Below are 27,624 nucleotides of genomic sequence, written 5' to 3'. Positions count from 1 at the left end.
GCTCCTCATTTCACTGCAGTTTCACCTCTGGGGTTAGACTCTGAGCCTGCTACTCCCTGTCTAGGTAACCAGTGCTCTTCCTCTTACCTTCCCTGTCCAGTCCCCTAACCAGTAACCCTGCACACCGGCCACTGGTCTCCCTGATGGACATACACTGACTGTGCATAGTGTTCCAGGTGTTGTTTCAAATGCTTGCATTTTAATCTTTTTCTTTCAAGTGGGGATAAACATCAGGGCCTGGGGGACGTGAAGAGAGGACTTCCTGCCAGAAATAATTTGCCTGTTTTCTCTGCAGAGGATCCAGCAAGTGTCCTATGGTCTAGGGATTCACCGTCCTATGTTACATGCTCAGCTTGTGTGTCCTGTTCCCCTTCTGCAGTGAGGTCATGTCTCACCTCCCTCCACCCTTCTCCAGGAGTCACCTTCCCCAGTGGAAGTGAACTTTCTCCTCTGTTCCCTGTCCTAACAAATTGTTCCAGGTCCTCTCAATCCCAACTCCTCTGTGACCCTTTTGGTTTCCTGTCATCTCCTTTCTCTCAATGTCTTACTGCCTTAACTTAAAATCCCCACATTCTTAACATTTAATTCTTCTCTCCATGTTTCATATTCTGTAATTCTGTCTCCTTAACAACAGGATAGGTAGAGAATAGGAAGGAGGTGGTTCTTCTTTAAGATGGCTCAAGCGGTGGCTCTACTGTGCCTGGTAGCAGGCACTCGCTGGTACTGATTAATCCAAGTGCTGACTCAGTGGCTGTGGAACCCAGTTCATGCCTCCCAAGGGCCTCCTATTGATGAGGAAGACATGCTAAAGTGGTCCCTTCTCCCTCATCTCTCTGGGGGCCCTGGAGAGAATGAGGGAGAGTTGCTTTTAGGTCATAATGAAGAAAGGAATTCTTGCACCCCACTTGAAATTCAAGAGATTTAGGATTAGTTATGGATCAGACCGTACTCACCAAAGTCAATTTTGAGCCCTTTAAAGCATGAAAATTCCTAATGTGACATAGCCTTAAGCCAGGTAACTTTTAATAAGATACACCTGGGCCAGTCATTTTCTGTCTCTTGTAGCTCTGTTCTCTCGAGATCTTCCTTCTTTCCATAATATTTAAGCACATTGTATGTGTGTCCACAGGTACTCATTCTATAATGTTTTAGATTCATCTTGCCTACTAAACTATAAATTCAGTGAGGGTCATGACCATGTTGTCCCTGATGCTAATCACGGCTCTTCCCGTGAAGGCAGGAGTATTTAGAGTTTGGTGCCTCTGGTGTCATTAACTCTGCTGATTTTGTATTCAGCATGCCAGCAAGGTAAGTGTGCAGACTATACTTCTCAACCTTGGGCCACAGTGGGTTCCTTGCCTGGAGCTAATGATATCCCATCCGTGGGGCAGGACAGATGAAAGATGAGGACAGAGGTGGTACAGGAGTTGGAGGTAAGGAAAGCAAGGACTATTTTGCAGACTTTCACCTCCCTACCCCCCGATAGTTATGGAAAGCCCACTGTGTGTCAGGACCTCTGCCAGTAACTGGGAATAGCACCACTGGAACCAGCAGATCCAACCTCTCTGCCCCCATGGAGCTCGCAGCTCCCTGAGAGAAACTGATAATACACCATTATCTACCTAGACCCGGGGGGGGGGGGCTCCTGCCCCCAGAAATTCTCTGAGATTCATCGTGATTCAGCTGGCCTGAAACGAATCTGAAATGCTTTTTCTCGGCATCATTGAGAAAAACCATACTCACGACAGAAAGAATTTTCCAGCACCGGGAACCAATGGCATATTTATAGGCTTTTTTATGTCAACTTGTCAAGCAGCATGTGTAGCATAGCCTGCTCCTGAGCAGCATCTCATGCTCATGGCAGGCTGTGGCGGCCCTGATGCCAGACAGAGGGAACCTGGGGCCCTGGGCCGCCATGGGCCGTGGTTAGCACACGCATCCCTGGGCACCACAGGGCAGTAGTGGCCCTGAGTCGCTGGAGTTCGGAGGTGCTTCTCTGGCTGGCTGGAGTCATGTGTAAACCTCCCGACCTGGGAGCTGGATGCTGGGAACTGCTTGGGAAGCTTACTTCTGTGGCTTCCTTTGTGTGTGTGTGTGTTTTTTTTTTTTTTTTGAATGTTGATGATGACGCATGATTCTTCAGAGCCTTCCTACACCTCCGGCAGTAGGTTGTTAGAATTGTTTTGCCTAACGGCATGTCCGTGCGAACCCTCGGGAGTGCAGGGGTGCTTGCTGAGCTGGGGTGCTGCATGGTACAGACATGCGTGCATCAGCTGGGTGAAGGCCTGTTCTGCTGCAGAGAAGGGCGCTGCGCACAATGGAAACCACAAATACGATAGTAAAATGAAGACTGCAAAGAAAAGATCCACACGAAGCGCTCACTGGGCCAAGGTGTTCAGTCAGATGAGATTCCACTGCTGACGGACGTGAATCAGAAGGCCGTTCACTTTTGCACACAGCTGCACATAGAGCTCCAGGAGGAAACGATGTCTGGCTCTTGATGAAGAGTCATAGATGCCCCCACGCCCATCCTAGGCCTGATCCTGGTTTTCTGGGTGCAGACAGGGACGTGTCCTCAAGCGGCCGCATTGTGGTAGCCTGGGACCTCTCATGCAGAGGAGCGGGGCTTTCTCTGGGCTTTTCTCAGGGAGTATCTAAAACTGGTTCCAGCATAGCTGCCTTGAAAGGGGCTCACCCTTCAAACCATAACCCACCTGAGACCCAAAATGAAGAGGGAGTGACCCTCTCGGGGAGGAGAGTAGGAGAGGCTTTGCTGCACAGAGGCCGGCCACCAGAGCTGATGTGGGAGGTGTTGAAAACCTCAGTGGGGATGGGAGGTGGGAACAGAGCCAAGGGGTGCCGGGAAGAGGTCTTGGTCAGAAGCCTCCTCACCAAGGGAAGGAGACCCTCCTCCAGGGAGAGGCGGCATGCCCCCTGCAGGGTTCAGGTAGTGAGAGGGCAGCGGGAGAGGTCATTGGTCACCTGCACACCCTGGGACCTGCACTCTGGAGCCCTTCCTCCTGAGCTCCAGGGCTGACGAGGAGAGAATTCATTTAAAGTTTATTATGCAGCTGGTGCAGTGCTAAACATCCCACTGGTGCTATTTCCTGACTCCTTACTTCACAGCACTGTAATGCTGGAATGTGTAATGTACTCCCATCATCTCCATTTTGCAGATGAAGAAACTGAGGCCTGAGGAGCAAGGTGGTGGACCCGGGGCCTCGCCCCTGGTGCTAGGTTCTAGGGCCTACCCTCTTTGCCCCTACACCTGTTGCCCCATAGATGCATTTCTTGGTCTTCCCAGAGGCAGATAGAGAAGAAGAAGGCCTCAGCAGGGCCTCCTGGTCTCCTGGTCGCATCTCTCCCTTCCCCTCTGTTCTCATACCTCATGAACGACATCACCCCTTTCTTAGTTAGCAGACCTAGAGGACATGAAGGGTCCTGAGCCTCCATCCTGCTTCTCCCTCCTGTGCATCATCAGGCAGTCATCAACTGACATATCCCACTCCTGAGAACCAGCCCCGCCCCTCAGAGCATCCGTCTGTCCCTCACATGTTCTGTGTGTTGTCTGAGTCACCTATCTCTTTCTTCTCTCTTGCACTGTAAGCTCCTTAAAGGAGGGGCAGTGTTGTAGGCATCTCTCTGTGCCTTTATGGCCTCTGCAGCCACTGTGTCTTAGCAACAGTAGAAGCATAAAATTACTTGCTGATTGATTTAGTCGAGAGGGCTTGTAACTATTTTAGGAGACTCTAATTGTATTTTACTTTGTGTTTATTTTTTAGGTAGTCCAGACTGGGAATGTAGTTGGGAGGGGACCAAGGGTGTGCTGTAGAATGGCTCGCAGGTTTTGTATGAGTTCTGAGTAGAAAACCATACGTGAAATCGATGGGTTGGGCACAGAGTCAAGGATTAGTTTCTAGACCTTCTCAAAAGGGCTGATTTCTATTGGAAGGTCTTGGAAACAACATTTGGACTTCATATGTGGCCCAGGTCTTCGGCAGTTTCAAGGTCCAGTGTGGAGTATGTAGCTGTGCGAACCTCCAAAGCCAACCTTCCCCCATAGACAAGAGTGAGGAGAACCAACTTCAGGGGATGAGTTGGATTATCAGACATTCCCCAAAAGAGAATCTGCTCCTCCCTGCCACGTACATTGTTCATCCACTTTGCATTTTAAAATTACATGTGACATAGTCTGGGTTTTTAATTGAGAAGGGAAATGAATTTCAAGTTAAATTACTTGAAAATTTGCAGACATTATTCTCATAATGAAATAGCCTCATTTTATTTATAAGTGAAATTTTAATTTTCTCCACTTCTCTCTCTTGAATTTAGTGATCATTTTCAATCTGGATTCATCTGACCCCTATTTTTGCCTTCCCTGTCATATTTGGAAACTCCCACTTTGGTGCCCTTTCCTGGAGTCCAGCATTCTGCTCCATTGTTAGAACTGTGGCTAAGGCACGGGGTTCCACTGAAGACTGTTCATGCTGTAAAAACTCAATTAATTTGGATTCTGTTGTTTTAGACTTAATGACAGTTTAGGCCTGGCCAGTGCAATTGGCATTGAATACAATGTTCGGCCTTTTTATATACAAAATCGTCTTTTTTCCACTAATTTTTGGAATGATAGAGCTGGAGAAACCACAAGGGATTGTCATAGATGTCTCATGACGGGTGAGGGAACCAAGGTAGAGAGAAGGGAAGAACCACCTGAGAACAACCAAGCCCTGGTCCTCTACCTTCCGATTACCATGTACAGGAGATATCTTCTAAAAATTCATAAATAGCCTGCCCTTTGGACCCTATCCTGATACACACAAGGCTTCCTGATCACCACCACCTTCTCTGCCCCTACCTCATCTCACATTATTCTAACAGTGAAGTTATCTTCATATCCTTAGACGCCAGTGGGGCTTTAATCCAGAAATAATTTTAGAGCCTTCACTGTGCTAGAAATGCAGCTTCTCACATCCTGCTTTTCTCCAAAAACAACCCCAAAGTGAAGAAGCCTTGTGTGGTCCCCTCCCCTCAGAGCTGATGCTGTGGCTTGTAACCAGAGCTGGCTCCTCCCTCTGCCAGCAGGCCCTTAATGGAGACACCAGCCTCTTAAGCTAGCCCCCAGGCTGAGCATCTCACAAGCTCCCATGAAGTCTGGCAAGCTCAAAGAATTGACTGTGAACAGCTGCTGCCCTGTAGGCTGTTTCCAACGTAAGCCCTGTCCCAGAAATTTGTAAAAGCAGTAGGTAAGGTCAAAGGGACTTAACATCTGTCTCCAGAAGCTCCAAAAGAGTGGTGTGCATCCTTTGGGGATGGTTAGCTTTGAGACTCATGAAGGCAATGGACCACTCCTCCCATCCCAGCTCTAAATACAAATGTGTACTCCTCACAGCTTTGCATGGTATTTCAGGGGATCTGTGGATTCTCAGAGTCCCATGCATGGAATGTACCAACCAGTTGCCTTAACCTAGAGAGTTCAAACTTATGATAAGTACAATGTAAATTTGTAGAGTGTCAAATGGTTAGTGACATCTAGTATAGCATTTGATCCCAAATAAACTTATATGGTAGGTAAGTTTCTCCGATTCCATAGATGTAAAATAATCGATGATAAAAAAGTATTACTTATTTTTGCTACATTTATCATTCACAGTGTGCCAGCTACCATTTTAGCACTTTGGAAGTAGGAACTATTATTAACCCCAGTTCAAAGGTCAGCAAACAAAGGCAGAATCAATGGGAGGCTTGAGGACCGTTCGTGGGCTTCAGTGGAATCCAAGGCACCTTTCAGAGTTTGTTAATAAGTCCTAATTTTGGTCAGCACACTTTCTCTATGACATTCTCCAACCAGTTCTTTAACAACTGAATTATTTACTCAAAGTTCAGTGCCCAGGGAAGATATATTCAATATTGGCCCAACTTTTTAGTAGGTAACAGGTGCAACCCCTGGCTGAACTGGTCCCTGTGGCTTATATGGATCATTCTATACCTCATACTCACCAAGAACAAATTCTCCCAAAAGACAGTGGGTGAATTAGGAAGGGAGCATAAATATCGGGCAAGTAAAAATGTTAAATGGATTGATGATCTGTTACTATCCCTCCCAACCATAGGCTGTTGTGACTTGGTGATTCTGTGCCATCTTTTGGTTGAATGATTACAAGTTAATGGTGATTGAATTCATGTCAAATGTCCAGTGCCAGCAACTGGGAGGACCCAGATGCTAGGTCCACACTTGGGGCCCTGAGAGCCCACCACATGAATGAAGGTAGGAAGAAAAGCCTGTTTTCCTTAAGAAAAAAAAAAAAAAGGTAGTTGAGCTAACCACCACATTAATGGAAGCTATTTCATGGGAAAAGAATTTTATGTGTGAGGTAGTGGGCCATAGTAAAAACTTTATTTTATTTTTAATTAGATGCTGTTTTTTCAGATACCTTTGGGCCATACTAATGTGTGAAGAGTAAATTCGGAACTTGTTGGGTTTTTATAGGAATTTATTGTGTAAGAGTGGCTCCCTGCTCCACTGTAGTTTTTCCTAACACCCGATCACTCTAGCCATAACCAGCACATGCAGGACTGAGTGTTTTATCCCACCTGTTCACGTATTTCAGTCCAGATCCAATGTTTGTGTGGGAAGGTCGTGCATACAGACTGCCCCCACATGTACATTCTCTCACGTGTCCCCCCCACCCCGCTCCCCGTAGGGCTTCACAGAGAACATCACCCTGAGTCGCCGCCTCAGCTAGGCTGCATAGTGAGGGTGTCCCTGGTCATGGGGAGCTGGACGTGGTACGACAGAATAGCAAGATCATGCGTTCTGAAGCCAGACATACGCCGTGCAACAAAAACTCTTCATTTTAAAAAATTCTTCCTTCTCTCTGCGTTTCATATTGAACATTCTCTTTTGCTTTGTCTTCACCCTCACTAAGGTTTGCTTCTGCAATGTCAGATCTGTTATTAATCCCTTCCAATGACTTTCTTATTAGACATTGCAGTTTTCATCTCCAGAGGTTTGATTTCTAAAATCTCTTCCATATCCTTTCCTACTCTTTCAATGTAAGGAATACAGTGAGAACAACTATTTTAATGGTTTTTCCTGCTACCTCTAACGTCTGTGTCAGTTATCAATCCATCAAAACCAGATTGATTTTTTTTTTCTTTTCCAAATAGTGGGTCACTTTTTCCTGCTTCTCTGCATGCCTGGTAGTTTTCTAGGTGCCAAGCAATCTGAGTTTTGCCTTGTTGGGTGCTTCATATTTTTGCATTCCTGTGAATATTCTTGAGCTTTGCTCTGGGAAATAATTAAGTTCCCTGAAAACAGTTTGACTCTTCAGGTCTTGCTTTGGTAGGCAGCTCTGGAGCAGTGCGCAGTCGATGGCTAACTATTCTGTGCCACTGGGGCACAGCCGTCCTGAGCAATCTACCCTGTGCCCCGTGAACTCTGGATTTTTCTGTTCTGATTTGTGGGAGTATCAAGGGTGCTCCCTGAGTGCTCAACATTGTTCCCTCTAGACCTTCGGTGTTTTCCGGGGAGTTATTCAAATGTATGTGCTTCCTTATTAGTTCTCTGCAGAATATTTGAGGGGGCCCCCTGCAAATCTTCTCTTTCTGAGTGGTTCTCTTCTCTGTAGATTTCTCTACTCTGTCCTGGAAACTCCAGCTGCCTTGGTATCCCCTGGCTTTATTTTCTCAAGTTAAGAAGTCTGCTGCCTTCTTCCTGGGTCCTTCTTCCCTATGCTGCCACCAAGGCTTAAGTAAGCTGGGCCACTAGTAGGCCTCACCTCACTTGTTCTTTATCTTGGGAACCCCTGTCTTTTATTGCCTGATGTCCAATACCAGTGTTGTTTTATATATTTTATCTGAGAGGTGTGCGTGTATGTGTGAGAATGTGTGTGTGTGTGTGTGTGTGTGTTGGGTCAGAGGGTAAATCTGGTCTCTGTTACTCCATCTTGACTATGCTAGGAGGTGAGACAAGTGTGGAGACAGTACCACTCACGGATTTTATAGTCTCCTTTCATCTTAGTTACTGATTCCATCCAGTGACTTTCTTAATGCAGTAGTGGCTAGCATGTTTGGGCTGCTCGTTTATTCACTTTCCCACAAATACTCATTGAGCATCTACTAGATGCCATCTGCTCTGCAAGGCACCCACAGTATAAACAGTGATGTGATGGGGCCTGTCTCAGACGAAGCATCCTGTGGTCATTGATTAAAAAATTTCCCCTGGAATACTTGTAAGCCAGTTTCTTGGATGTAGCCACAGGCCTTCTTGAGTGGTAAAAACAGGCTCTTAAAGGAGGAAGTAAGAGAATATTTGAATAGCAAGTCTTTTGGACAATTTATGGGAAATAGTAGGTCCTCAGTATGTATGTATTATTTGGATAGATGAATGAATGAAGAAAACTTATTTGCAAATTTAATAATCATATTGATGATTTTAGGACTTGAAGGGATTTGAAAATACCTTTCCATCTGACTGGCCTAGCAGTTTAATTGGAATCATGTATTTGCACCATCGATAATGCTCCAGGCACTGTTCTTGGCACCAGGGCCATGGTCGTGAGTGAGACGTGGTTCCCATCCTCAGAGCTTATGGTTGAGAGTTGTGTGAAATACTGGCTATGTCAGAGCACCCAGGAGGGCACAGACTCACTGGGTCTGGAAGCGCTTCCAGGAGGAAGTGATGGCTAAGTTGCATCTGAGAACACGTGATAGCTTTGGGGAAGAAGCAGATTGTGAATGCAATTCTTCCAAGGCCTAAGATACAGCCATGGGGCCTAGAGTCAGACTCTGACATCCAAGGTTCACTTGTGTTCTAACTAATAAGTCTAGTATAAAACTGGGTGGGCCGTGGAGGTGAAATCACCTTCTAGTTATGTACAGTGCAATATCCTGGCAATGCCTGGTTCAAATGAAAAGTCCTAAAGCTCTGTTGTCTTTAATATAGAATTTACTTAAAATAGTATCCCAGCAGAGGGTGAGCACAGAGAGGGCTCAGGTCTTAAATGCTTGTTTAATTGCATCAAGGCCATAAACCCTGAGAAGTGACCAGGAGAGAAGTTTGGGAATGTGCTGCCCCCCTCTCTCAGTTCTGGGCTCAGTCTGGGCTGCTGCCGAGGTCATCTTTCTTCACTTGGTCCAGCTCTGCAACAGAGGAGCCTTCAGCTGGGCAGAGCAGCAGAGAGCTCACACACATGCTGAGCAGGAGGGCTGTAGAGAGGGATCAGTGTAGTAAATACAGAGTGCTCATTGAAATGCCAAGTGTCACTACTTTGGCATTTAATTATCTGACTTGCTGGCAGCTGGAAGCAGGGAAGTAAGCAGAAAAAAAAGAAGAAAAGGCAAGTGAAGAACAGAAGGCAGAACTGGACAGTGATCTGATGTAGACAGTTGGGCCAGGAGCACATCCTTAGAAAACACTCACCTTGTATTGATTGTTAGAATTACCTAGTTCTTGAGAAGAAATCTCAATTAAAAGGCCTTCTCAGTTTTAAAAAAAAATCATTGCTTGGAATATACAGAGGCACAACCAGTGAACTGTAAAAGTGAAAACTGTTCCAGGTTATGTTCGGCAAGGGGTGCCCAAGGTGTCTAAACACACAGCACAGTCATGGGGAAAGACCCTCCCACAAAGCAGTGCCTGTGCTGTGGGAGCTGTGTCACAATGGAATCCAGGAGGCTTGACAGCCTGCTGGAGTGGAGAGGTGTGGGCTCTCGAGGTAGCAGACCAGGATTCTAATACCCCACTCTACCTAAGCTCAAGGCCCTCCCTACCCCACCCCCACCTCTGACATTCCTTTCCCCTTACTCTATCTTATTTTTTCTCCATAGTAGTTACCTTACCTGCCGTACTGTATGTTGACCTGTTTGGCTATTGGTCTGCCCCTCCCCAACTGGACTACCTGTCACATGAGAGCAGGGACTTTATCCGTTGTATTCTGTACTATATCCCTAGTAAAGAGGTATCCCTAGTACCTGGAACAAAGTAGGCAATCCATAATTACCTTTTATAATTAATGGTGCAGGAGTAGTTGCCAATATTGACACATATCATTGCTTTACTCCTCTAGGTTTGGGGAAGAACAAGTGAGGTTAGTGTTGTGCTGGGTGAAGTATGGAATGGTGTGAGAACACAAAGGAAGTTCTCTGACTCAGACAGGCGAGGTCCAGGAGGGCTTCCTGGAGAAGGAAGCATGAGCACTTAAGAAATTGAGGCACGTAAAGGATAAGTGACTGACCCGAGGTCAGATAGACTGAAAAGTGGCAGAGCTGATACAGAGCAATGAAATGGCACTGCCACAAAGGCCTTGGTCTCCATTCTAAACATGTGATATTTAGATATGGCAGAGTCAGCATCAGGACTTCACTCATGACTGGGGGTCAGTACAGCTGTGCCTGCATCACTGAGGACTGGTGAGAAAGAATGACCTCAGGGAGTGGGTCCAAGGAATGCTCACATTATTCTGGAGAGTGATAAACTGCATTGTTGAGGAAGTGAGATGAACTTAGGGATTTGTATAATGCTATGAAAGTGATAGTGGAAGGTTTGAGGTTTTGCCAGGATCTGATCCCAGAGAAGGTGCTTCTAAAGCTAGTATTTCACGGCTAGGCATTAAAACGGGGGCTATCTTATCTGCAACAACATGGATGGAGCTAGAGAGAATTATGCTAAGTGAAATCAGCCAGTCAGTGAAAGACAAACGTCATATGATTGCACTCATGTGTGGAATTTAAGAAACAAAACAAATGAGTAAAGAGCAGAGAGAGAGAGAGAAGTAAACCAAGAAATAATCTTAGCTATAGAGAACTGAGGGTTACCAGCAGAAGGAAAGGGTGGGGGAGGGGGGAATTATGCGATTCAGATGAAGAAGAGCATTTGTGATGAGCACTGGGTGTTGTATGGAAATACTGAATCACTAACTTGTACACCTGAAACTAATATTACACTGTACATTAACTAGAGTCTAAGTAAAAACTTAAAAAAAAAGTTACAAAACTGTTCATAAAATGAATGAATGAATAAATAAAATGATGGCTATCTTAGACTTAAAAAAAACTTAAAAAAAAAACTTTTTAATGTGGATACTTTGACCTCAGAATTCCAATTCTAAGAATTTATCCTAATTTATCCTAACATAATAATTAAATTATATGTATATGCATAGTATATGTTTATAATAAAGATGGAACATATTCATGTACTCTGTATTAATATAAATATATATTCTGATATTATAAATAATTGGAGATGACCTAAATGTCCAATGAGAGGGGCCTGAATAAATAAGATGGGTAATCCATAATAGAATATTATGCACTTGTTAAAAATGATGTTTGGAGATAGACTTATTGACATGGAAAGATAATCACCATAAGTTGTTAAGCAAAAAACCTTACAGTATACATAGCCCGATTTTATTTCCTAAAGAAAAGTGGATGTATGTATATACACCTGTATATATATAACATGTATATATTTCCATGGGATAAAGTACAGAAAGATACATGTCACTCTATTATTTATTTATGCAATCAATATGTTGTTAGTGGCTAATAAGAATCAGTGGAAAGAGATACAGTGACAATTACATGCACCTCCCTCCAACTCCTTGAAGAAGACACCAGGCCCTTTGGCAGCAGCTGTTCCCTCTGAGGCTTCCGCCCTCCCCTCAGGCTGAGGAGTGCTCTTCTCAGGAGGGCTTCCACCCTGTTCCCAGGGCAAGTCCTCCCCCACGCACTCCTCTGAGCTTTTCATGGGAAAAGCTGGTCTGTCTGTACTCAACCAAGACTGCTATTCATCTCTCAGGTTTAGACCAGTGGAGGGTGCACCCAGCGGCGTCAACTGGCCTTTTGCTGTCATGAAATATTACTGTTTTACACTCACAAATAAAAGTTAGCAGCATTTCATTGCTGTGCGGTGTGAAATTAGACCTCCTAACCAGCTGGATGCAACAGCCTGGCTCAGAAATGGTGGTGACTGCTAGTGTTCGTGGTTCAATTCAATTAGGCATATTTTTTCCTCCTCTCTGGTGAAAGGGGTAGTCAAGATGAATGCCTCGCAAACTTCTGAAATATGTACTTGTATAAAAGAACTATTAAAGTAGAGTAACATCTCTATGATCTTTGAACTGAGCCGTCATTCTGCCATTATTGATGTAGCTGCTTTAAGCCGTCTAATTAAAATCGGAGTGACAGATTTGTTATTGAAAATCTGAAACCCAGCTCACATCCCGTACAGCACATCTGAGCGGGGTATATATCTGCTGTTTTGATGGGCTCTCAAAATTGCTAAGCTGTGCCGGGTGCCAAAAGGAATTCAATAAATCTTTTATTTTCTTACCGAGCTACTCTCATTAGTCTTTTCAATAATAGCACTAGTGGGTATCAACTTCACTTCTCCAAAATAAATTAAGTGTGTCCATTAGGCTTGTAATTATAGCATCAGATATGAGTTTGTTCTGCTACAAAGAGATGGCCAGGCTGATAGAGCCAAGAGCTCTCCTCTCCGCCCTTAATGTTTCAAACATGGCTTTGTGCATAAAACGTGGATCTCATATCTGGGTTGGGGACATGTGGCCTATCAAGGTTTTGTCATCCAAACTGACAGTCTCTCTCCCCTCTTGGTTCTGAGCGCAAGGTATCCAGTGGTGTGAATTCTGACCAAAAGCTGGTTACAGCAAGCAGCCCGCAGTTCAGAGCCTGCAAAACACACCGCAGAAGCCTCGGAGTAGGAGAACATGACAGAAGGCTGCGTTATCTGAAAATTTAGCTAATTTTTTTTTTTAAACTAGCAGGAGCCATCTGTCATGGTTATCCACATTCAACGGCTAGATTGAACGGAAGGCATTGCTGAGCGATTAAGCAAATTCTCTCAAAATATTTTCATACCTTTCCCTCTTGTCAGAAGCTTTTTTTTTTCCTTCACCAAAGATGTCATCCAAGTGTTGTGGGGTTTTTTTTGTGTGTGTTTGGGGGCGTTGGTTGTTTTTTGTTTTGTGTTTTGTTTTTTGAGTTTCTTTTATGCCACGGGGAAACCTTGTTATTCTGTTGGTATTAAAGAACAGGGCGGGATGCAAGCAGATGAGTGTGTGCTGTACAAAGTTGGTTCTGGGCTTCTGGGTCATTGACCCAGAGTAATTCCCAGGCCTGACTGAGATGCCTGGGTGTTCTAACAATCCATAAGAGATTTCTTCAGAGGTTGGCAGAGGGGATCATTTTAGCAGAGCCTTGCAACCCCCATCCATCGTGCCCAGAAAAGCAGGCAGCAAATACTGGGCAGAAAAAATGAGCAAGGGGTCAGAAGCCTGTATATCCTGCAAGAATCTACCACTGTTTTCTTGTCATTCATTATTTTCCCACTTCCTTTCCGAATCTGGAAGAGAAGTTTCTGTTATTTCCTGTGTCATGAATAGTCACGTAGATCTTAGAAGCTCTGTCCTCTTGAAGTGTGGAAATACGAAGTTTGAAAAGATATTTATATCTTCTAAAATATGTGTGCAAGGTAACCCCCTCCTCCCTTCTCACCTCCTCACTTCATTATTAAAACAGAAGAATTCACGTGTGGATGTGAAGGCAACTGGGTGTCATTTCCCTTTAAATAGTATAGAACATATGGGGGCAGGATTGCATTTGTCACAAATTGTCAAAATATTTTTTTTTAAGAAACCAAAATCTTCTAGGGATGGTTCCAAATGTGCCTGATTTCCCTGAGCAGTGAGCAGCGCGACCTTTACATTAGCAGATATATTTATAAATACACATATGGCCCGTCGGGACCTGATTGGCTACTGATCCGCTGAGCCAGCGACACAATTATGATGTATCACCTACATGCGGTTTAGTTGTGTGTTTTATTCTTAAAGTTACTAATCTACTTTAGCAGTTCCCACATACAGTCACCTAATTTATCTGTGCTCATTGACAGCTGCAATTTGTTGATGCAGGCTGTGGAAACAGAGAGGTTTGGAGGGTCTTGATGTTTTTTCTGGGATCATCACATCACTATAGCTTTGTCTCCTTTTGAATCCATAAGATTTGTCAAGATGGACAAGAACCAGGGCCATAAAAGCCAAGTGAGTTGATTTGGAAGAGTGTAGGTAAAAACCTGAAATGTAAAAAAAAACAAAAACAAAAAAACCTGAAATGTTACTTAGATTCTAGTTTATTTTAGGCACTTGGAGAATGTTTAAACACCTGTAAAATGCTTTGAGATTTTCAAAAAAGAGATGCCATGCCCCAGGGATGCCTGGAATGTCTGCTTTTGGCTCAGGTCATGATCTAAGCCTGCTTCTCCCTCTGCATGTGTCTCTGCCTCTCTCTGTGTCTCTCATGAATAAATAACTAAAGTCTTAAAAAAAAAAAAAAAAAGGATGCCCTGGAGATGCAAAAACAAAACAGAATGTCCCACCTGGAGGTCAGCTAGGTTCCAGAAAGTACCAAAGGTTGATGGTATTCCAAAATGTCAAGTGTCCCAAGGTTATCTTAACATTGCAGTAAGGACTCTGATGGAACAGGGTCCTGAAATTGTTAGGGGTATTTTTTAGGTTTCCAGTCTTTTAAAACTGAATGCCCTCTTTTGAAGAGCGTAAAACCCATTCCAGCCCTCCCCTCCCTTGCACTTGTTTTGTGCTTCCCTCCTCTGACTGTTCTCTCCCTCTCCTGTTGAGAATCTGCTTGGCAGCTGGGTTAGAACAGGCTTATCTTCACCAGCCAAGAAGATTTTGTAGAGCTGGACTCGCCAAGGTTTGTGTTACAAGCATGAAAGTGATCTCTCTGAATTCAGAATGTAAGATTATAATATCTAATGCCCTCTTTCAAGCGACACTGCAACCCCAGGACATTCTAACCTTCCCTGCACCTCCACCCACTGCAGCTGAGGATCCCTGATTCAGGAGGCTTTGCTCTTCCTCCTTTCTCATCCTCTATGTGCCTTGTCATGTTTTCTGCCTGCCACCTCCTCTTTCCCTTTCTTCTCTTCCTTTTTCATGTTAACATTTCTGGGTGCTTTTTTGATTCCTGAATATTCACCTTTCTCTAGATGATGACATTAAAAGACATTTCCCCCTACACTAAAACGATGAAATTGCCTGAGTCAACTGTATACTTTTGCAACTGGGTTCATTTCTTTTTCAGTTTCACAGGCTCTGTGAATTGTGTAAATAGGGACCTTAATTTCCCTTCAGCTGCAATCTATAGTCTTTAACACTTCAAGGTGGAAGAAACATAGGAACACCGTTCTTTTAAACATGTAGTAGTTTCATTGTGAATTGCCCACATGTTCTCTGCCCTCTGAAAGATAGAGCCAGTGCTTTCTCTGAAGACACAAGTGGAGCTGCCGGACTTTTAGGAAGGAGGCCACATGTGTCCGTAGGGAGGTTTCCTAGCCCTACTGAGTGCCTCAGCTGCATTAAAATCACTAAGAAAGAAAAGTGTCAAATGGAGCAGAGATTCTTTATGGAAGTAACTACTTTTTCATGCATGTAGACAAGGTAATCCAGAAGCTTCAACTGAATAGAAGCAGCACCCCTCTGTTGGCTGGCTATGCATCAGAAGGAAAGTTTGGATCCAGAAATGAATTAGTAAAGAAGAAAAAAGGTGAAATTAAACCATGGTCCCTTCATATTCATCAGTTTGTTGAGTGCAGTAGAAATCATTCATTAATTTTTTCAAACCCAGTTCTTGACCTTCCACTGTATGTAATTCATAAAATTTCATGTCGAGAAAGAAAGAAAAAAAAAAGGTGTAAATCCAGAACTCTTTAGTCTGTTTTCATGTATGGCAGGGAAGGTCTTGAAGAGCTTTACACATCTCACTTGCAAAACAAAGTAGAAATGAGTGAGAATTTGTACCATATGTCCACTTATTTTTCGCACTTACAGGAATCACAAGTGATCTGAGTTCATAAAATGTTGATTTTTATAAGAAGCTTCTTTTCTGTTAAGAAATCTCACCTAGAGGTCCATGAGGCTGGGGACGGATTATAATCAAAATCCTCATTAGCTTTCAATAGGGAAGTAAACATGTAAAAGTTTAAAAAATAAATTAAAAAATAGAATATTAAAAACTCCCCCTTCTTTATGACATAGTTGAAATAGTGTATATTTTTGAAGCTGTTCTTCCCTAACTCTCATTTTATTTTTTAACTATTATGTGCAGGTCACCTTTTTTTTTCTAAGATTTTATTTATTTATTCTTGAGAGACACGGTGGGGGAGGGGCAGAGACACAGGCAGAGGGAGAAGCAGGCTCCATGCAGGGAGCCCAGTGTGGGACTCAATCCCGGGACTCCAGGATCACACCCTGGGCCAAAGGCAGGCGCTAAATTGCTGAGCCACCCAGGGATCCCTGGAGGTCACCTTCTTGTTTTGATACTCTTACATTATCAGAGATATTTATTGCTAGATACAATTTACCTCTCATTTTAAAATTTCCCAACAGTTTTATGTAAAAATTGTCCCTTTAGTAAAGTATCATCATAAGAGGAATAGGTGAGGATTAGCATGGTCAATAAGAACAGGTGTAAATTAATTTGCATAATAAAAAACCTGGCCTTGCCCAGTGAGAGATCCCCTTTGCCTTTGGGTTCTGGGAGGTAATATATGTCATACTTGATAGAAGTGTCTTTTTTAGAGTGGTAGGTGGCCACATTGGACCTTATGGTAGACTAGCCATGCCAGGAAGACCAACCATGCAATTCAGGACAAGGGCTTTGGGTCTTGTGATATCCATAAGCCTGGTGGCTGAGATCAATCATGAGAACAGCCAATCAATCATGCCTACAGAATGGAGCCCCAGTAAAAACTCTGGACACCAAAGCTCAGGTGACCAAGATGGTGATATTCCAACACGGATTGTGTTGTATCAACGCAGGAAGGGTAATGCATGTATTCTGAGAACAGCAGAAGTTTTCGTATTTGGAACCCTCTCAGGCTCTTCCCTATATCTGTCTTTCCCTTGGATGATTTTCATCTGTATTCATTCTCTTAATGATCCATAACCATGAGTATATTAGCTTTCAGTGAGTTCTCTGGGTCCATCCAGCAAATTATCAAACCTGGGGATGGTTCTTGAGAACACTCTAAACTTACAGATAGTATCAGAATCACTTCTTGTGGAGGACTATGCTCTCAAACTTTGCAGTTTAGTTAATGTGCATTTACTGTCAGAAGCAGGAATTCTCCAGAACAACCCTGACTTACTGAAGCATGTGTCTTGGGAAGAATTATAATAATACAAAATCAGAATCTGCTTTTCTAGGAGTGAAATCTCTCTTAAATCATTTTTTAAAGATTTATTTATTTATTTATTTATTTATTTGAGAGAGAGCATGTGCGGGAGGTAGAGTACAGGGAGAAAAAGTCTCAAACAGACCCCGCACTAGGCATGGAGCCCAATGGTGGGCTCCATCTCATGACCCTGAGATCACGACCCTGAAATCACAACCTGATTTAAAACCAAGAGTCGGACACTTAACCAACTGTGCCACCCAGGCGCCCCTCACTTAAGTCATTTTTGAAACAAGTTGAGTAATAAATAAATACAAATATGCTTACCAATTCTAGGAAAGTATAAGGGAGAAGCTAAACTCACAGGTGAGAAGAATATTCTAATAGTAATATAACCTTAAGTCCTAAGGTCTCCTTCCCTGCCATGTTTCATGTTATTCAACAAAGGAAGAATGCTTAAAGGTAGCTCATCTGCTACGTGACTAACCCCATGATAATATCCATGAGGTATCAGATAGGAAAACTTTAGTCCAGAGACTAGAAATAAAGACACTAGAAGGATAAAATAGTAAACTGCAATGTTCATATCTTTTTAAGAGACTGATTCAGACAACTCCTGTTGAAAAGATAATTTTGTGATCGTTTTAATTTTTAAAACTTAATTTTAAATAAAACCTGTTTAGAAAATCCCACGACAATTTGCTAAATTTGATAATAGCATTGTAGTTATGTAACAAAATATGTATATAATTTTAAGATGCACACTGAATTATGTGGGAGTGAAATGGCAAGTTATATGGGATTTACAGTAAAACATATTAGAAATACAAAGAGGTAGATGAAACATATGTGGAAAATTTTAATAATTGTTGGGTGAAGGCAATTGGGGGTTCATCACCCTGTTCTTTCTACCTTCATCTAAGTTTTTCATAATAAATTCTTTTCAAGTATTTTTTTAAAAATCAGAAATCAGGTGGAAATCTGCTGGCCCCAAATACTGAGAAAGAAGCTCTGATTTCTTGGGGAGCCACCAGAGTTATCTGTAACATGGCCTGAAGAAGCTAATGTTCCCTCCAGAATTGAGCAGCTATATTCTGTGCCTCTTGTCCACAGGGTCCAGACATAACCAATAACAAGGGTGTAGAATGAGGGAAGTTCCATTAGAGGATTAGAGAATTGGGGTGGTTTGTTATAGGCACAAATTTCATCCTAAAACAGGGAACAATCTTAAGCCCTCAAAGCCATGGTGGGGACAGGGGAGAAAATGGAGCTGTATCCAGTTTCATCCTTCCCAAATCAGGCACTACTCCTCAAAACCAATTTCTTGTTTGCTTTCTCTCTCCCTTCCTCCCTCCTCCTTTCCTTTCTTTCTCTTTCTTTCTTTCTTTCTTTCTTTCTTTCTTTCTTTCTTTCTTTCTTTCTTTCTTTCTTTCTTCTTTCTTTCTCTTTCTTTCCATCCCTCCCTTCTTTCCTTCCTTTCACAACTAATGTGCTAGTCCAATGTTCCATAAGTGAACACCCCTCTCACTCTAGTCTAGATAGAAAAGCAAGTGGAAATATGAAATGTTACCCCCCTACACTGTACTACATGAAACTTAAGTGCCCTAATACATCTCTGCTGTACCACAGACAGCAGGAAGCAGGAGTGTGCCTACTTCTTAAGTGTGTTCCTGGCTGCAAACAGGTGCCACTCCAAACAGTGGAATCCTCTGCCCCCTGTGCTGTCTTCAGTGGCCAACACCGACCTGAACGAGGAGGGTGAGGTGTGTATGCATCAGCTTATCTCCTTCCAACTCTGGGAAGGCAGCAAAATTCAAAAATGCAGTGTGATTTAACTGCTGGAGCTAAATAGTCAAATACAAGACAATCCTTTTCGAAGAACTGTTATTACAGGCTGAAATGTAAATACACCACATAGGAAAGTTGCAGTGGGCCCATCAGATAACTGTATGTCTACCACGTTCCTGTGTGTACTGAAAATTAATTTATTGTGTTTAGACCCAGCTTTGTATCCTGGCTGTCGTGGTGCCCATAGGATCCAGGCATGTTGGTTGTGTCTGCGTCTTAATTGTGTGATAGATCTCTTTTTATTCCCCTTCCTCTCTTCTTCTCACAAACCTGTTATTAGTCTCCCCAAATGGCTTATTTAGAATCATCTCATTTCGGAGGAATGCTATTTTTAGGTGCAAATGATGACTGCATAGAAATCGGATAATGACTCCTTTTTTAAGTGCTAGGTCAATTTTATTGTGAACCACTCTTGCTTTGTGTCAATGGCACCATTAAAACACAAAATGGGATTCAGCCTCAAACTCCTTCTGAGGTAGGTGACATCAGACAGGAAATGCTTAGTGTGGAGCGAAAATGTCCTCATTTTAAGAGGAGTAACACGGCTCCTTTGCCATGCCGCTATTCTTCAGTGAGGATGAAAACCAGAAGGCTTCCCTCCTCTCTCCATTTTTTTTTTTTAAATTTTACTGCAAAACACCAAGGCCATACGGCAAGGCAAATACAGCCAACTTTGATCTCTGAACCTACTTTGAATTCATGCTTGTCTTCCCTTCAATCCTTCTTTCATTGCTGGCGCTGCGGTAGAGCAGTTGCTCCTAAGTGTTCTCAGACGTTCAAAAAAAGGTGTACTGAGGAGAGTAGGGATTTTATGTGCATTTCCGTGATGAAGGCAGTCTCATTCTCTGCTCCTATAAATAACCTTGGAAAACCATGCTCTAGGATAGAGGTTTCTCAACCTCAGGACTGCTGACATTTTGGGTTGGTTAATTCTTAGGTTGGGAGTCCTGTCCTGTGCGTTACCAGCATCCCTAGCTTCTTCCCACTGGGTGCTGGCTGTGTCCCCACTGCCTCCCATATCCACACAGACTCTCTTGTGACAACTTAAAAATGTCTCCAGACATTGACAGGTGTTTCCTCGGAAGTCAAATGGCCCCCGGTTAAGAATCATTGCTCTGCGCTAGAATACTGGTGGTCTCTTATTGCTAAATTTTGAAAGAAAATGGCTATGGCAGGCTTTAAGGTTGATCAAATTGTGATTTCTTCTCCAAATAATGCATTTGTTTTCCCAAGTTGACTAGGAAAGGGAATAATTTGCATTTTGGACTCCATGTTCCATAAATTAGCAGAATTTTCTGTCAAAGAAGAATCAAAACTATCTTCTCGTAATATAAGGACTAGAAAATCAAATTACCTTTGCATTTTTCACCACTAAAATATCTTATTTATAATCATTTTAGTCCCAAATCTTTACCAGCATCAGTGAAACAGCAAAGGTCTTATTTACTCTCTGCTTTAGGAAATCTCTGAGCTTAGGTAAAAGGATCTGTGCCAGATACTTGGCGGTTATATATGTGTATCAGCTCTGAAAGCCACCCTTAATAATTGTTTTCAAATTACCTTATGTGCCAACTTTTTGCAGTTAAGCAGAGAGGAAGGCTGAACCCGAATTGCCGACTTCCTGATTGAGAGTGAGGGTGTGTCGGTGCAGTGCACGTTATTCACGTGGAAGACAAACCTACTCTACAATTCTAAATAAAATATTCCATCATAGGTAGCATTTATCCACCAAGTCCTAAGGCATGTCTTGAAACAGGAAATAACAGAGTCAATGTTAAGCCCCTCGCCCAGATTCCTTCTCTGAAAGTGGACTCTAAAAATATCTCTTCTCAAATTTTACTCAATTTCTGGAGAGAGAGGGGCTCATTGCCTGACTTTCCAGTTGTGATGAGTGACTCTGAAAACAACCATTCAAGCTTCTAACAAAGCAGACATGGAACTTAAAAACAAAGGGCCCAAGTTATTTTGGTTAATTCATACACAGCAAGCTCAGGAGTCTTTCACAGTCATTCTGTTTGGTTGGGAAGAAGAGCTCTCCAGAGTCAAAGAGCTGTCCTGGCCTTCCAGGAGCTTCAGCACAGCTAAAAAGCACCATTGGCTTTAAGCACCAATCACATAAATGCTCAATAGGTCTTGAGATCCCTGCTTTCATGGCATTGATTCTGATTGCCTATATCGATTCCGATCAAGTCAACAAATCACTGTGCATCTGGTATGTTCAAGACCCAAAGAAGATGTACTTTGGGTGGAAACAGTGAGCATTGATAAATCCTTTTCCCAGACCTGTTCTTTGGAGATATTTCTTATCCAGTGTATAGAGTATGCAGAGTCTGCTCACTTTTGAACTTCTGTATTTCTAACCTGAATGTGGATTCTAAGCAACCTTTTATTCAAAGAAAGAATAACAGATTGAACAAGAGATTGATATTCCAGCCTTCTGAGTCTTCACTTTGTGCTGACAAATTAATCGTCTGTTTTACTTTCTTTGAACAGTGAGGCTCTGTTCAGCTTGCCGGGTCACATGCATTTCTTTGCTCTATATCTTGGTGACAAAGGGAGCCTAGGGGTAAAAATGAACCCAGAGATGAGTCAAAAGTTTGGCTTGAGTTGTGTGACTCAAACATGAACAAGTCATTGGTCTTGACAGCCTGTCCTGTGACACAATGGAAAAGACCTGTGGCAAGCCATGTTGATGGAGCCCTAACACATTTTCCAAGGATGTTTTGTCTCTAGACTCTGTAGAGTCATTTTTAAATTTGCTCACTCACTCGCATTTAAATTTTACCCAGACAGCCCAGTCTAAATCCCAGTGGAAGGAATAACTGCTTCAATACACCAAACATATTTGGTAATTCAGACTTTCTTCCCTGAAATTAAATATTCAGTTTCTCTTACAAACCAGGATGAAATGTTCTATTTCTTGGTCTAGGTGGTGGTTACATGAGTGTGTTCAATTCACAATAACTAATCGAGCTGTACACATGCCATTTATGTGGTTTTTTTCTGGATATAATACTTAAAAGCTTTATTTTAAAAAGAATAATGATGAAATTGACAGGAATAACAAGAATCATAAAAGGAGGAAAAAACTTACCCGTGGGAAAAAATAGAACCACGGCACTTTGGTGAGACTTCCACGTGCATTTGTGGAGTTTCATCAAACATCTTTGCAAATGTACCTATGAAGCATTTATATAGGAGACTTATCACACAAATATGTGTTTTTCATATATGCATATAGTCACAGTTTCATTTTGTGAGGCTGAAAATGGTATTTCCTTTTTAAAAAATTTTTTTTGTTGTTCTACTGATAAGTTTTCTGTCCTAATGAATTAGACAGCAAGGAGTAGTATTGAGACTAGTGCTGTTGGACTGTCTCTCATTCCATCAGCGTCCCAGAGTGAGTCTAAGCATTGACCCTATTCCCCTGCCCCACTCACTTAGGAAAACTTAGAGAGCCAATGAAGGTGAGGCTTTGTCCCAAACATCGGGCTACTCCTGTGGCCTGATAAAATCATAGTGTTGACATCTTCATTCCCTTACACCAACACTGTGAATTTGAAATCCAGTTCTGAAACCTAAGTTCTAACCCAGGGGTCTCCATAATCCACATAATATTTTAGCTCATCCATTTGGTAAAACCATATTAATTTATATTTATGGTGGAGAGGGAGGGAGGAAGGGAGAAGGAAGCTAATCTTTTTTTTTATTTTTATTTATTTATGATAGTCACACAGAGAGAGAGAGAGAGGCAGAGACACAGGCAGAGGGAGAAGCAGGCTCCATGCACCGGGAGCCCGATGTGGGATTCGATCCCGGGTCTCCAGGATCGCGCCCTGGGCCAAAGGCAGGCACTAAACCGTTGCACCCCCCCCAGGGATCCCAGAAGCTAATCTTAAAAATAGAAAACATAACTGTGCCTTTCAAAGATAGCATTTATGGCATTTTTCTTTTCAAACAGGAAAACAGTGTTTGATCATAACAATGGAGAAAGTGACTTCCTCATCTCCTGCCCCCCAGTAACACTTGCCCTTTAAGTAGTAAGTGTTAACAGTTTGCTGTGTGTCTCTCTGTACATTCTTGGTGGTTATAGAAACATACAAACATGCACATATATGACTGTTTTCTTTTTTTATTATAAAAATAGGATCATACCATATTCATTTCTCAGCACATTGCTTTTCTCTTTCAGCAGTATGTTATGGACACTTCTTCTCTTCCATTCATGTAGCCTGTTTTTCTGCCCCTATAACACATCAAGGAATAAACACACTGGTACATTTATTCTTAAATACTAATATTGGTATTTCAGTAGCGTAGAGCACTTTTAAAGAAAAGACTTGAACTATTTTTAGATGTATTCTGGTAACTGAAGGGAGTTAGCCAGGTGCCGGCAGACAGAGATCTGTACCAGGCATCTTTGCTAAATGCCCAAGAAGAATTGCACATATTGTATAAATTGTGTACCAGGGCACCAGAGTGGCTCAGTTGGTTGAGCATCTGACTCTTGATTTCAGCTCAGGTCATGATCTCAGGATCCTGGGATTGAGCCCTCCATCGGGCTCTGTGCTCAGTGTGTAGCCTTCTGGGGATTCTCTCTCTTCTATCTGCCCCTACCCCCTCACTTTTTCTCAGATAAATAAATAAAATCTTTTTAAAAATCGTGTACCTGATTGAAGTCTTCAAGATGTCAATTTTTTTTTTTTTTTTTTTTTTGCAGAAAGTAGATTAGAGGTTTCCTCAGGGTAGAGAGTAGAAACAAAGACTAACCATACATGGGCCCTGAGAACCTCACTGGGATGGGAACAGTGTTCTAAAACTGGATTATGGTGAGCTGCACAACTCAGAAATTTTACTATATTTCATATACCAGCAACTTTGAAAATGGGTGAATTTTATGGTAGTAAGTTATACCCCAGTAAAGTTGTTTAAAGGGGTAAATTTTGGGGCAGCCCGGGTGGCTCAGTGGTTTAGCGCCTGCCTTCAGCCCAGGGCGTGATCCTGGAGACCTGGGATCGAGTCCCACATGGGGCTCCCTGCGTGAAGCCTGCTTCTCCCTCTGCCTGTGTCTCTGCCTCTCTCTCTCTCTCTCTGTCTCATGAGTAAATAAATAAAGTCTTTAAAAAAAGGGGGGGGGTAAATTTTTAAAGTAGTTCATGGAACATTTTTTCCCTATATCATCATTTAGAATTATCTGAGAAAAAAGTTTTGCTTCAATAAAGCCAATTTCAGTCCACTAGTACCTGCTTAGTTTATTACCACCCCAGAATTTTTGGAATTTGCTTGATAAATGTTTTTCTGCATTTAATTGAATAAACTTTTTGCTCCTGTCAATTACAAGAGTCATTTCCCAGGGTGGCATTGAAGATAGTTGTGATCTTATTTAGATACTGGTGAATTTTTTCAGTCCTGATAAGGCTTTCACTTAACTATTATACACTAAGCACCAACTGTGTGCCAGGGACTGCTCAAGTCATCCAGGATATATATGTGTCCAAGATATATATGTGTCAAAATTCCCTGCCCTCTTGGAGCTAATACTCTAGCTTAAAGTCTAAGAAAGGAGAAAAGGCCACAAGTTCATATTTGAAGCAGGGCTTCCCAAATAAATTACCTGCATTTCTCTTAATGTGCGGATTCTGGTTCCATAGGGATGGGGTCAGGAATTCTGAATTTTTACCAAGCAGTCAGGTGATGCTGATGCTGCTGGTCTGAAGACCACATTTTGAGGAAGAAGGCTTTAACATACAATGCCGAGTATGTACATAGCGGTCACGGCTGTATGAGGTTGTGATGTATTTCCTACTGTGTTCTCCTCAATACCCTCCATTTCCTGCACAGATGGGAGTGGGAGTGTTGGTAGCCAATAGCTCTTGGTTATTATCTGGTACCTATCTGGTACCTCCTTAGCCTGTCCTTTGCTGGAGGAGAGCTGTGTTGCCCACTGCAAAGGATAGAAGCATAGGTGGTCTTGGAAGTAGCATCTTCTGGCTACCCCTTTCCACTGCACTGGCTTTCCCATCTGCATGTTTGGTCTGGAGGTTAGGAAGCTTGAATTTTTCTACATATTTTTTTAAAGATTTTATTTATTCATGAGAGAGACAGAGAGAGAGAGAGAAAGAGAGAGAGAGGCAGAGACATAGGCAGAGAGAGAAGCAGGCTCCTCGCAAGGAGCCCAGTGTGGGATTCAGTGCAAGGACCCCAGGATCACACTCTAAGCCGAAGGCAGGCACTCAACCACTGAGCCACCCAGGCATCCCTGTACATAGTTTTTATAGCTCTTGTCTAGACTCTTGATGATTAAAACATAGCATAAGAGCAAAAGTTACAAACTAATGGGTTATAGCGATTGAATTAGGAAAGGAAATTAATATATGTTTTTTATTGAAGTATAGTTGGCATACAATGCTATATTAATTTCAGGTATACAATATAGTGATTTGACAATTCTGTATGTTATGCTATGCTCATCACAATAAGTGTCATTACTTTCTGTGACTATACAACATTATTACCATATTATTGACTGTGTTCCCTATGCTGTACTTTTTTAATCCCTGTGACTTATTTATTTTATAACTGCTGGTTTGTATCTCTGAACACTCTTCACCTGTATCACCCAGCCACCTGTCCCCTCACCTCTTCCAATTACCAGTTTGTTTTCTGTATTTATGATTCCATTTCTGGTGTTTATTCATTTTGTTTTTAGAATCCACATAAAAGTGAAATCATCTGGTTATTTTTCTTCCTCTGTTTGACTTATTTCACTTAGCATGGTACCCTCTAGGCCCATCCATGTTGTCACAAGATTTTATTCCTTTTTTAGAGCAGAGAAAGATTCTGGTGTGTGTGTGTATGTGTCTGTGTATATGTTCATATGTGTATATACACCATATCTTCTTTATTCATCTATCAGTGGACATTTGGGTTTCTTCCATATCTTCACTACTGTAAATAATGCTATAATAAACATAGGACTTTATCGTTTTGAATTAGTGTCCTTGTTTCCTTTGGTTAAATACCCAATAGTGGAATTATTGGATCATATGATGTTTCTGTTTTTAATTTTTTGAGGAACCTCCACACTGTTTTCCACAATGGCTGCACCAGTTTGCATTCCCATCAACAGTGCATGAGGGTTTCTTTTTCTCCACATTCTTGCAAACACTTATTTCATGTCTTTTTGATTCGCCATTCTTACAGGTGTCAGGTGATATCTCATTGTGGTTTTGATTTGCATTTCCCTGGCTGTTGAGTGATGTTGAGTGTCTTTTCATGTATCTATTGGTTATCTGTATATCTTCTTTGGGAAAATATCCATTCAGGCCTTCTGCCCATTTTTAATTGGATTATTTGGTTTCTTAGTGTTAAGTGTAGAAACTCTTTACATATTGTGGATATTAGCATCTTATCAATTATATAATTTGTAAATGTCTTCTCCCATTCAGTAGTTAGCCTTTCTATTTTGCTGATGGTTTCATTTGCTGTGCTAAAACTTTTTTATTTTGGTGTAGTCTCAATAGTTTATTTTTTGCTTTTGTTGCCCTTGCCTGAAAGGACATATCTAGAAAAATACTGCTAAGGCCAATGTCCAAAGATTGTTACTTGTGTTTCCTTTTAGGAGTTTTATGGTGTTAGGTCTCACACTTAATCCATTTTGACTTTATTTTTGTGTGTAGTGTTAAGAAAGCGGTCCAGTTTCATTCTTTTGCATATAGCTGTCCAGTTTTCCCAACACTATTTGTTGAAGAGACTTTTTTTCCCCACTGTATAGTCTTACCTCCTTTGTTGTACATTAATTGACCATATGAGTTTATTTATGGGCTGTCTGTCCTCTTCTGTTGATCTGTATGTCTGTTTTTGTGCCAGTACCATACTCTTTTGATCACTACAGCTTTGTGGTATATCATGAAATCTGAGATTGTTATACCTCCAAGTTTGTTCTTCTTTCTCAAGATTGCTCTGGCTGCTCAGGGTCTTTTGTGGTTCTATACACATTTTAGGATTATTCTAGTTTTGTGAAAAATATTATTGGTATTTTGATAAGGATCTATTGAATCTGTTGAATACTTTGGGTAGTATAGACATTTTCACAGTACTAGTTCTCCAGTCTATGAGTATGGTGTATGTTTCCATTTGTTTGTGTAATATTCAGTTTCTTTCATCAGTGTTTTATAATTTTCAGAGTATAGGTCTTTTACCTCCTTGGTTGGAGTTATTTATTCCTAGGTATTTTATTCTTTTTGGTGCAGTTTTAAGTGGAATTTTCTTAATTTCTCTTTCTGTTACTGTATTGTTAATGTATAGAAATGCAATAGATTTCCATATATTAATTTTGTATCCTGCAAATTTACTGAATTCATTTATTCTAATAGTTTTTGGTGGAATCTTTAGGATTTCTATATTATCATCTGCAAATAGTGACAGTTCACTATTTCCTTACCAATTTGGATGCCTTCTTTTTCCATGTGTGATAGCTGTGGCTACGATTTCTGGTACTGTGTTGAATAAAAGTGATGAGAGTAGACCTCCTCATCTTATTCCTGATCTTAGAG

At 41.9% G+C, this 27,624-nt stretch overlaps 1 protein-coding gene and 1 long non-coding RNA gene across 31 annotated transcripts in view; one reads left to right on the top strand and one right to left on the bottom strand.

Moving 5' to 3' along the window:
* GLIS3 (GLIS family zinc finger 3) overlaps window positions 1-27,624 on the top strand; it is a 552,705-nt gene that overhangs the window by 397,071 nt on the left and 128,010 nt on the right. The gene's annotated exons all lie outside the window — the stretch shown is intronic.
* LOC140621772 (uncharacterized) lies at window positions 8,930-9,669 on the bottom strand. Its single transcript, XR_012021529.1, has 2 exons — window positions 9,422-9,669; window positions 8,930-9,207 (listed from the first exon to the last, which is right to left on the bottom strand). It is a non-coding gene; the product is annotated as an uncharacterized lncRNA (long non-coding RNA).

The sequence above is a fragment of the Canis lupus genome, chromosome 1 (genome assembly GCF_048164855.1).
Source record: "Canis lupus baileyi chromosome 1, mCanLup2.hap1, whole genome shotgun sequence".
Taxonomy (NCBI): domain Eukaryota; kingdom Metazoa; phylum Chordata; class Mammalia; order Carnivora; family Canidae; genus Canis; species Canis lupus.
This window is presented reverse-complemented; position numbering and strand designations above follow the sequence as displayed.